The following is a 12201-nucleotide window of genomic DNA, read 5'->3' as shown; positions in this document are numbered from 1 at the left end:
CTTAAAATAATCAAGGCAAAGAGACACATTTTGGGGTGGCAAATTCTTTTTTTTTTTTTTTCTGGGAAAGATTTGCCCTGAGCTAACATCTATTGCCAATCTTCGTCTCTCTTTCATTTTTTTTCCCCTCCCCAAAGCCTCAGTGCATGGTTGTATATTCTAGTTGTAAGTCTTAGTTCTTCTATGTGGTCTGCCGCCACAGCATGGCTGCTGACAGACGAGCCATGTGGTTCCATGCCCGGGAACCAAACCCAGGCCACCAAAGTGGAACACACCGAATTTCAACCACTAGGCCATCAGGGCTGGCTCAGATGGCCAATTCTGATCCCCTTCAAAGCCTTGCTGGCTACCAGAGCCAGCTGATCCAGGGGCATCCCATGGGTGGCAGCTGCGAAAACTGGGCCTCCAGACAATGTGCACAAGCTCTTTTCTGGGAGATACTGGTGACTTGGAGCAAGGCAGAGTTGGACTGTGAAGATGGTGCCCGCTGGGCTCTATGGTCTTTGGAGAATATTTCAGTAGGCCTGTAGATGTGTGTTAAATTAGAAGCCTGCTCCTTAGGCCAAAGATTTAAGATAAGCAAATAGGCTTCTCTCACAGAAGGATTGGGGTGCGATTCAATCTACTGTCTCTTTGCTTTGCCCTGGAGGGTAGCCAGTTAGGAACTCTTTCTCCATTTGTTACAGTCCTGTGGGACCCTCAAATGTAAGCTCCATTCTGCAAGGTACTGGTGACCGTGAGCGAGGCAGCGGGAGAGTGGAAAGATGGTACCCAGCCTCCGAGTTCACTGGAGAGGATTACGGTCAGCCCTTAGATGTGAGTTTAATTAGAAGCCTGACTCTTAGTTTGGAGCTATGAGGATAAGCTAATAGGCTTGTTTCACAGAAAGACTGGATAGTCAGTGAGCTGCCTCTGCTCTAGGCCCTGGGGTGCAGCATGGTGAGCCTGTGCGAGCCCTTTAGGAACTGTTTTTCAGTTCCGTGTAGCCTTGTGGGTCTCATGGACACAAGCCCTCTTGGCTTTCAAAACTTGACGTTTTGGGGGCTTATCTCTTTGGTGAAGGTCTTAAAAGTTCAAGTACCAGATATGAGGGTCAAGCCATTCACTCCTTGGGGAGAAGCTCAGAGTTGTGGGTTCCCTCCTGGTTGTGGATCACCATGCCCAGGGTGGGGTTTATGGTAAGATTGTGTCTCGGCCTCTCCTACCCATTTGACTGTGGGTTTTTTCTCATTCCCCTGATGTATAGGAGTCTCTGAGCTTGTTTTGGGGTTTCTTTCAGAGGAAATTGTTCTGTATGTAGCTGTAGATTTGGTGTGTCTGTGGGAGGAGGTGAGTTCAGGATCCTCCTACATTGCCATCTTGAACTGGAACTTATTTAATTTTAAAGTAGTAGAGGAATAAGATTTAAATTATGGTTGTTACCAATGGGAAGGTAATCACTAGAGAAATAAAGACACGTAGAAGATATTCAGAATTCAAGGGAGTGGGGATGTCACACTAGGAAACCTGATCAAGATGGGAAAGAATGAAATAACTTTTAGATAAATGGGAAAGGTAAAATGTAAGGAATGAAACCTGCTTAGCAATTAATATATGAAATATAAAGAGGTTGATTTTTCTTAGCAAGATTCAAAGAATATCAAATTGAGAAGAAAAAAATAATCTTTATAGTTTTTCAAGAAACATGTAGAACATAATAATAGAGGTTAAAAATAAAAAGATGGCAAGATATATATAAATAAAATATATATTATTGGAACAAGGAGAGTAAAAATTCAATGAAAAGCCCATTCAGAAAGGAGAAGAAGAGGTGATACAGAGTTACTGATCCATACCGATCATGAAATCCTGCTGGGCAGACATTGTGTGAAAATCTTGCTATCCTAGAGGATGGGGAAATTCCTTAAATAATTTAGTTTCTTCTCTTTGGGACCATTTTATTTGTCTGTTATCCTCTATCAACAGATCTGAAGTGGATATTGGAGGGTTTGCCTGTTTTGGGGGTCTATATAGCTTTCTCAGCTTGTGTCTTACTGGTGCAGGTTTGGGGCTTGAATATTCTAAGAGTTGAATGTACAAGGCTTTTTAAATGATTAAATAGTGAGGTTAGAAAAGAGGCTTTGCTCGACAAAGTTATTCAGGGCTCCAAGCTGGTAGGGACTCTGGTATCTTCAACTGGTAGGTTTCCAACTTGTTGATACTGGGTATAGCGGAAGGGAAAAGGAAGTGGAGGATTGTGGAGAAAATTTTTATGGGCCAGCACTGGCAGTGGTGTACACCACTTTGCCCATGACCGGAACTTAAATCACGTGTCCAAACCAACTCCAAGGGAGGGTAGGAAATGTGTTTTAGCTTTATGCTTAAAAGGAAAGGGAAACATGTTTGGTGAACAACTAGATGGTTTCTCCTTTATGCTACCCATCTGTCTATCAAAAACTGTATATCCCACCAACAGAGAATATATGTTTTCTATAAGTCCCTACTATATTTGCAAACATAATTCATGTAGTAAGCCACAAAGAAAGTCTAAGAGATTTATCTAAGGAGAGATTCATAGCCATATTCTCTAATAAAAAATTCATTAAATTAGAACTAAAGAAGAGGAAAAGAAGTTGCTTAACCTCCCTTATCTTCTTGAAAATTAAGAAACACTCTGGTTTTGAAAAAGAAAAAAAGAAAAGGAAATGAAAACAAATTAAAAATTACATAGAAATTGATGAAAACCAAAACCAATGGTGTGTTCTGTAGAAAATTGATACCTCTAAGAGCTTTTACTATTTAAAAAACCTGAAAATAAATGAACTGATATCCAACTTAACAAATTAGAAAAAGAAAAACAGAATAAATCTCCAAATTGCTTTAGTATCTTTTCCTTTTTTCAGCTGCATTTGTTATGATTACCTGAATCCTTTCTTTTTTGTCAATTCATTTCTTATCAAGTGTCTCTTCTGTTGCTTGCTGTTTCTAAATGAATTTCAATTTTGTTTTGTTTTATTGTTTGTCATAGGCAAATTTTTCTTTGTGAGTTTAAAATTATCTTTGTGGAATTAAAGTAATATGAAGGAAGAGTACTGTAAAATGATTTGGTGGGGTGAAAAGGGAGCTATAAGTGGATATTATTGTGTATACTTAGGAGTTCTTAAATTTTATTTTTCTTTTAGATTCTGATGGAAAAAGGAGGAACGTGTTCTTTAAAAGGCAGACCAACCTCTACTACAAAAGTCTGTCAGTATAAGTGAATTTTTTTCTTTTAAAAAAACTAACATTTAAGTGGAAATTGTTTTAAGTGCTTTTTTTAGGTTTTTGCCAGCAAATATGTTTCCTAGATATCTTAGAATATACTAGTAATGCAGTTGTCTTCAAAACTACTTTTATCTTTTATAAAATGTGTTATACATGATGAATATATGTAACATATATGTACATTTTAGCGAATAATAGTAAAATAGATACCCTTGTACTCACTTTGTAGCTTAAGAAATAATACGTAATCAGTACATTTGAAGATCTTCTCAATTGCATTTCCTATCCTGCCCCCTAGAGGTAACTATTATCCTGAATTTGTTTTTATGGTATCATACATAGACTTTTACATTGCTTGGTTTTGAACTGTTCACAGATTGAGGCAAATGCTATATATTTTGCTGCAACTTGCTTTGCTTTGTTCACCCACTCTGATATTTGTGACTCTAGTATACTTCATTATTTATTTACTGCTATGCAACCTTCTGTTGTGTGAATGTACCTCAATTTATACATTTTCTGGCATTGGTTATTTAGATTGTTTTGAATATTTTGCTATAATATACAATGCTACTTGGACAATTCTTGACATTTCTCCTGGCACACATGTATAAAAAATTTCTCTTGAATATGAGTCAAGGAGTAGAATTGGCTAGTTCAAATGTTATGCACATCTTCATCTATTCTAGGTAATACAAAATTGTTTTATAAAGTAGTTGTGCCAGTTTAAACTCCCACTTGCAGGAGCTAAGACTCTTAGTTGTTCCATATTCTCACTAACACTGGATCAGCTTTTTATCATTGTTGGAATCTGGTATTTCATTGTAATTTTAATTTATATTTCCCATTATTAATTAGGTTGATTTGCCACCCCTGTTTATCTGTGAAATACCTTTCATGTCTATTGGTCATATTTCTTTTAGAAAGTTTGGCTTTCCTTATAGGATATATCTTTTCCATATGTAGATATATATGTATATATCCTATATATCTTTCATATATATATACTAGATTCTAATTGCTTGTAGGCTGTGTGTAGCAAATACTTCATATTTGAGTGGTCATTTTAGTCTATACTGTCTTTTTATGAAAAATAGTTTGTGGTACTTTTTAGATATTCTGTGATAGAATGATTCTTTCGGATATCTACTTTGCTAGGATACCTAGAAATCTTTATCAACTTTTTTCTTTTGGATTTAATTTAAATTTTTGAAGTGTAAACCAGTAGTCTGGTTTCTATCCTATCTTGTCTGCCCTATTTCCTTTTGCCTCATATGAGTAACTTTTTTATTGGTTTATGGTTTATCATTTTACTATGTTTTGTTGTGTTCTGTTTTTCTTCAAAATAAAGCCTAAGAATATATAAACACACATATTCACATGAGTCTTAGTTCTCCACTTTTCTCATTTAAATGTAGTATAGGATATTTTGTATAATATAGGATATTTTATAGATGAATTAAATGGATTCATTTATTTAGTAAGTTTCTTACAGATTTCTCCATCTTAGTACTAGACATTTCTTCATCCCTTATTTATGACAATTTGGTAATCTATTATGTGGATGGGCTATAGTTTATTCAGTCATGCCCTGTTGGTGGACATTTGGTTTGTTTCCAGTATTGCGTTCTTATAAACAATGCTTGGTGAACAACTTTGTGTATATGTTTCTTAATTGTGGAGGTACATTTTCAGGATAATTTCTAGGAGTAGGATTGCTGTGTCAAAGGGGAGATACATTGTTTTTTTGTGTAGTTATTATTGCCAAAATTCAATTTTGATAGATATTACCAAATTCCCTGTTGCATCATTTGGCAATCTCACCAGAAATGTGCCTTTTTATTCCACAGCCTCACCAATAGGGATTGTGTTCAAACTTGGGAATTTTTGTGAGTTTTATAAAAATAGATAGGTAGACAGACGGATAGATGGCAGTTTAAGTTTGCTTTTCTTTTTCTATAAGTGAAGTTGAACGTCTTTTAAAAATATTTAATGTCTGTTTTCATTTCTTTTTCTTTAAAGTCTCCATTCATGTCTTTTGACCAATTGAATTTTTGGTATTTTTTTTCTTGATATTTAAGAACTCTTTATATATTAAAGAGATTTAGGTCTTTGTGATATGTCACAAATATTTCCTCCTAGTTTATTATTGGTTTTAGATTTGTTTTGACTTTCCTTATGATATCTCCTGCTTTGCCAAAGGATTAATGTATTTTTTTATGTGGTTGATTTTATTCATCTTTTCTTTTATACTTCTGGATTTAATTAGAAAGACTCTACACTCCCAGGTTAAATGAATTCACTTAATGTTTTCTTCTAGTGTTAGTATGATTTTATATTTTTACGCTTAAATCTTTAATCCATTTAGAGTTTATTGTGATTTAAGGTGTGAGATGTGTATTGATTCAGGTTTTTAAAATGCATCTTTTCCCTAGGCATTTGTGATACCACCTTTTTTATGTACTAACTTTTCATATGTGCTGGGCTTTCTTTACTGTTCTACTGGTCTTTCCTAATCTTTGTGTGCTAATACTGTACTATTTTTATGGTAAGTGCTTTATAGTATGCTTAATTTCTAAAACAGTTACACCTCCCTTTGTACTTTTTAAAGAATTTTTCTGGCTAATTTTGATTATTTTTTGTATAAACTTTAAAATCAACTTGTGTAGCTCCAAAGAAATATTTTAGTTTTATCAGGAAAATGCTAAGTGTATATATTGATTTAGTGTGGATTATCATACTAATGATGTTGAGTAGACCTATCTAAGAACAAGGGATGTCTTTTTGTTAATTCAGCCTAATTTTGTATCTTTAATAGTTGTTTAGAACACCTTTAAGCACTTTAAAGTTTTCCTCAAGTAGATTCTGCATGTCTCTTGTTAGATTTGGTGGTAGGTACTTTTTGTTGTTTTTGTTGCTACTTTAGTGTGAATGCACGTCCCTCTTGGTCTACAGTATTTATGCATTGTGAAGAGTCATGACCTACTTCTCAGGCCTATTTTTAAACTTTACTTGCTATCATAAGAGAACACATTAAGCACATAATGAAAGAATATTGGACTGGATGCTTTGAGTTGATTTTTTAAATACAGCTTTTATTGTACAAGGAAGCTTCGTTTATTAGATTAGCAAATATCTGGTGCTTTGGACTTAATAAACTTGCCTTATTCCTCCTTCCTCTAGGTTGACACTTTAAATTATTATTTAAATTATTTGTTCATAAAACATTGTTCATATATTAGAAAAAATCAATTGAATTTTCTCTGTTCTCCTTTCTTGCCTTATGTACCCTTATTTCACTTGTAGATGAAAAACTTTTAAGTGTAGAATAAACCCGTAATACTCTGTCAGAAATCCAAGATGCGGAGTTTCTCAAGTTTTAACTCGTTTTGGCACACTTTTAAAATGCTCTGCAGTATGTTAGCTAAACTTATGTTACCAGCTGATATCTGCTGCCAGTGTATATATTTAGTAGAGTATTAATAAATACCATTCTTCACGAGTTAAATGTTCGTTTTCAGATCTTGAGTCTTCACAGAGTAGTTGGTCTACCAGTTGCTCTCCAAGGCCCACAGATAGTTGTTTCAGTTCTAGTTCAGAGATGGTAAGGTATGCTTTTCGTTTTTTTTGCTTATTAATATATGCTATACTAGTTTAGAATTCTCTGTATATCTCATAGTGTGCGTTTACATTCTGAAATAAATAGTTGAGACAATAACTAGTGGAAATATAAATGTAAACAAAAAATGAAAAATATTAAAAATGTAAGAACATAAACAGAAATATAAAATTAAAGTATAAATGAATGTGTTCATTATTATTGACAAAAGCCAATCTTATCAGGATATGTGTGTGTGTATATGATAAAGTTGTGTTTCTTTTAAAAGAGTTTTTAAAAGAACTCACTCATAAGAATTGAAACCCTAAAACAACCAAAAATACATACAAAAAGAAAACCTTAAGGCTTATATGAAGAAAACACTAAAGTGTTACTGAAGACTGTCGTCTGAATAATTGGAATGACATGCTATGTTCTGAGTGGGAATGCTGCATTTCTCATAAATCGCATTTAATGGAATTCTCCTCCATCAATTCTTCCGTATTCATTTCGTCCACCTTTTGTCTTTCACTTTCCATCTGAACTGCTCTTGCTAAGGAAGGACCCCAGTGATTTCTATTTTGTCAAATTCGTTGGACACTAAAGTTTTTATTTTACAAGAACTTTTAGTAATATTAATAGAAATTATGTTTTTTTTTGGAAACATTTTCTTCTCTTTGCTTTTATGATAACACACTCTTTTGGTTTTTTCATACCTCTTTGAGTGCTACTTTATGCCTTTGTCTACTTCTCTTCCACCCTTCCTCCTATATAAATGTCATAGTGTTTATGGTTTGCTGCAGGATCCTTTTCTTCTCTTAACCTACATTCCAAACTCTAGATGATGTTTTGTGCTCCAATGACTTATATACTGTCTAGTTGATGACAGTTCTCAACTTTATGACTTTAGCCCAGATCCTTATTTAGATGTCCAGTTTCCTAGCGGATACCTCTTCTTGGATGTTTCACAAAAATCTCCTTATTTTTATTCCTCAAACTGAATTCCCCTGATCTTCTCCCCAAGTCAGTTTTATTGATATTTCCTATATTAGTGATACCTTTTTGTCCACTCAATTGCTCACTCTAGAAACTTAGTAATTAACTGTCATTTCTTTCTGCCTCATCTGCCTTCCTTAACCACATTCATTCCATCACTTCATTCAGTCAATTGTACTTCCAAAATACTTGGCATATTTATCTACTTCCTCAACTTCTGGTGTCAATACCCTAGTTAAGGTACCATCATCTTGTTCTTGAACTATTGTGGTTGTTTCCTAAGAGATCTATTTTCCACTCTTGTTACACTTTTTCTCCAGTTAGCAGTCATCGTGATCTTTTGAAAACTTAAATTGAATCATGTTATTCTTATGAGTGGATTTCTGTTTTACTTTAGAGTCTGGCTACATCTTCAACTTCTGGTGTTCTCCCTGTCTCACCACACTCCACACGTATGACATTTCACTTTCCTTAGTTTATCAGTCTCTTTTCTGCTTCAGGGCATTTATTTATATATCCTGTTTCCTCTGCCTTACTGTTACTCATCCTTTAGGTCTTAGCGTAAATATGTCGCTACTTCTGAAAGCCCCTCTTTGGTTCCTCAATCTAAATTAGGCCCCTCAATTATCCTCTCAAGGTCCTTCATACTTGTTTTTCATAGTGCTTTTCTCATTCTGTCATTACATATGCACGCGTGTGATTATTTGGTTAATGCCATTTCCACCAATGAGAACGTGGGCTTTAAGAGGGCAGCAACTGTGTCTGCTTCACTTGCATTGCAGATGCTAAAAAATACTTGTTTCTTGAATAAACAAATGTATTGAGCTTGTTTTCACTAATTTGTGTGCAGCCAGTCTTAATGCTGTTTCTTGGGCTTACTTTTCCTATTTCAGTGCCAAACAACTGAGACGTATACCTCATTTTGGTTTTTAATGTTAACTCTGCCTTTTTTTTTTTTTTTTATCTCGGCTAATCAGTACTTTTATATAAGATTTTCGCTAAAAGAATATTTTGGTTAGTGCAGTAATTAAGAGATAAATCTTTTGTGAAGTTGAAAAATTCAAGCTAGTAAATTGAAATATAAACCTATTAAAAGTACTTAAAATTTGACTTTTTATGTAACAGTTGTGATATTTATTGCTGTTTAATTTTCCTTTTGTCTATTTGATTTTCTGTTAGCCGATACTCTCCTTAAGTTGTTTCTTTTATGAGACTGGGCCCATAAAAGATACAATATAGATATTTTTTGACTAAAGTCAATGAGTGAATAGTTGAACAAGTTATTTGTGTCAACTGTTTCTTTCGAAGTTATTACTTCTACTCCATTCTTTTTAAGTGGTTGAAGAGTGTGGTGTATATTGTTTCCTCTGTGTGAAAGGGTAGGGGGATGATGTAGCCTGTGATTATAGAGACTGATAAGAGACAAAATTCCCCTTCTCTTTTTTAGCTCTTTTGCTTTCTTTCTTTTTTTTTGGTGAGGAAGATTCTCTCTGAGCTAACATGGGTTGTTAATCTTCCTCTTTTTTTTTTTCTTTTTTTTTTGCTGAGGAAGATTAGCCCTGAGCTAACATCTGTGCCAATCTTCCTCTATTTTGTATATGGGTTGCCAAGACAGTATGGCTTGGCAGTAGTGTAGGTCCATGGGATCTGAACCCATGAACCTGGGCTGCTGAAGTGTAGCCCGCCTGACTTAACCGCTACACTACAGGGCCGACCCTTTCTTTTGAATTTTTAATACAAGGATTGTCATTATCATTATTGTTCTTGTTATTTAAAAAATCCATAACCTCCATGATTTTTAAAAATCAAAAGTCCAGGTTGACTTGCCACCTGCCAAAGTCTCTTCTGTATTTTGAAATTTTCCATGATGTGAATTTAAGAATGTCTGCTTTGAAGTCATTGAATGATTTTTTAAAATTAAAGCATCGTTTACAGCAAAATTACTAAATTTCTTTTAGCTGTCTGAAGATGAAGATCAAATATTGCAGCAAATTGAAGATTCAAATAGGAGATCCATCAAAACCAAAGAAACAACTAACAGTTTTTATTTAGAAAGGATGGCAAAACTTCCACATGATAGGATTGCTAAAAACAATGCCAAAATTCATAAACAAAATGATAATTTTCACCAGTTCTCACTTAAAGATAAGACAGATCAGTTTCCACAGTCTCAGTGTGATTCAGCACACATTGTACAAAACAAAAGCAGTAATTGCACTGTACAAGTTGCAAGATGTGTTGCATGGGTACAAACTGAGAGTGAACCTGTAATGAAAGAAAAGTTAGATGCTGCCATACAGTGTGATATAATTTCAAAATGTAAATGTATAAGTGATGTGTCTTCTCTTTGTAATGTTGAAAGGTGCAGTGAAAATATTAAGGCAGATACCACTGGAGGGCAGGAAATCCTTAAGAACAACTAATATGCTAAGATCTCAGCCTGAGATTTAGCATTTCACTTAATGTTCAGAATTTCATTAACATAATAAGGAATGAGAAAATGCAGCTAAGCACAAGGTGGAAGTAGTCGCAAGATATATTTATGGTTTATTTTTAAACATTTTAATATTATTAATTTATGCATTTGCTTTGCATAGATATTTCTTTAGTATCTTCAAGTTTTTAGAAAATAATATATATGTAAATTTACTATCATTCTTATGGTGATTATTCATTATATTATGATATGCTGCTGTTTGTGGATTAAAAATATGTTTACTTGCTTTCTTGTCACATTTATTGTTAGATTTGTTGCATTTGCATGTTTTAGTCAAAATGTTCTCTTCCAAGATTTTAAGACACAAAATAATACTAAATATCAAATATGTTTTCTAACCTCATTATAAGATTTTCTTAGCCACTTACATTAAATATTATACCCTCAGTAAAAATTTCTGGCATTAAGTTTTAGATACAATATATTTTCTATTTTGTTTGGATAACATTTTTTTTTTTTGATGAGGAAGATTGGCCCTGAGCTAACATGTGTTGCCACTCTTCCTCTATTTTGTATGTGGGATGCTGCCATAGCATGGTGTAATGAGAGGTATCTAGGTCCTTGCCCAGGATTTGAACCGGTGAACCCCGGGCTGCTGAAGCAGAGCTTGCAAACTTAACCACTATATCACTGGGTGGGCCCTGGATAACGTTTTTTGTAATACAAGTACCAACTTATATTAATTCAATGGAAAGTGTTATTTTCTTCAAGATTAAAAAAATGTTTTCATGCTTTTATAAAAGAATTGTTCAACATTGGAAAAAATGATTTATGTTCACTAATTTTAACATTGCTAAGATTTGTTTCATAAATATTACATCAAGATTTCTCATTTATAAAATACAAGTTTTGTTTCCAACATAACATTTTTTGCAGTAAGATTTTAAATGTTCATACTCAGACATTTGTATGACTGTATTACAAAGTGCGCAACAGGGGGCATTCTCCTATCTAACGGAACCAAAAATAAAATTGTTAGGGAGTTTCTGTGCCTTTAAGGAAAAGAATGATTAGATACTGTATTTTTACATGCATGGATATCACTCAATAGTTTGTATTGCAGAGGGGATTTGAAGCATAACAATTTATAAATACTAAAAGTTAGTGTTTAAAGAGTAGCAATCTTCAGGTTTTTAGCAAGTTTTGGGAAGTTATCTTTGCTGCCTCAGAGAGAGAACAATGCGCTCCTAAGTAATTGTTTTCAAGTATAGTAATCATCTCATGAAAGGAAAATTTAACTATCTGATGTACAATTGATAGCTTTTCAAAAAGCCAGATTTTCATCCTGATATTAAAGAAGAGGTATTACATCATAGATTGATTATCCTCATTATTATTTTGCAAAATATGACATATATAGCAATGAAGACCAATACAGGCATACCTCAGAGAGATTGTGGGTTCAATTCCAGACCACTGCAGTAAAGCGAGTACTGCAGTAAAGTAAATACTGCAGTAAAGCGATTCACAGGAATTTTTTGGTTTCCCAGTGCATATAAAAGTTATGTTTACACTGTATTGTAGCCTATTAAGTGTGTAATAGCATTATGTCTAAAAAGACAGAGGGCTGGCCCTGTGGCCGAGTGGTTAAATTCACACGCTTCTCTGGGGCGGCCCAGTGTTTTGTTGTTTTGGATCCTGGGCGTGGACATAGCACCACTCATCAGGCCATGCTGAGGCGGCATCCCACATGCCACAACTAGAAGGACCCACAACCAAAAAATATATATATACACAACTATGTACTGGGGGGCTTTGGGGAGGAAAGGGAAAAATAAAATCTTTTTTTTTTTTTTGAGGAAGATTAGCCCTGAGCTAACTACTGCCAATCCTCCTCTTTTTGCTGAGGAAGACTGGCCCTGAGCTA

At 34.3% G+C, this 12201-nt stretch overlaps 1 protein-coding gene across 1 annotated transcript in view; it reads left to right on the top strand.

Annotated features, from left to right (window-relative positions):
* The window catches only part of LOC123276070 (regulator of DNA class I crossover intermediates 1-like), a 68946-nt gene extending 62094 nt beyond the window's left edge, over positions 1-6852 (top strand). The window contains exons 10-11 of the mRNA XM_070492664.1: positions 3162-3225; positions 6765-6852. The gene's annotated coding sequence lies outside the window, so the exon portion shown is untranslated. The remainder of the gene's footprint in view (positions 1-3161; positions 3226-6764) is intronic.
* The last annotated feature ends 5349 nt before the right edge of the window (positions 6853-12201 follow it).

The sequence above is a fragment of the Equus asinus genome, chromosome 21 (genome assembly GCF_041296235.1).
Source record: "Equus asinus isolate D_3611 breed Donkey chromosome 21, EquAss-T2T_v2, whole genome shotgun sequence".
In the NCBI taxonomy this organism is placed as follows: domain Eukaryota; kingdom Metazoa; phylum Chordata; class Mammalia; order Perissodactyla; family Equidae; genus Equus; species Equus asinus.
Note: the sequence above shows the minus strand (reverse complement) of the source record. Positions and strands in the feature narration are given on the sequence as shown.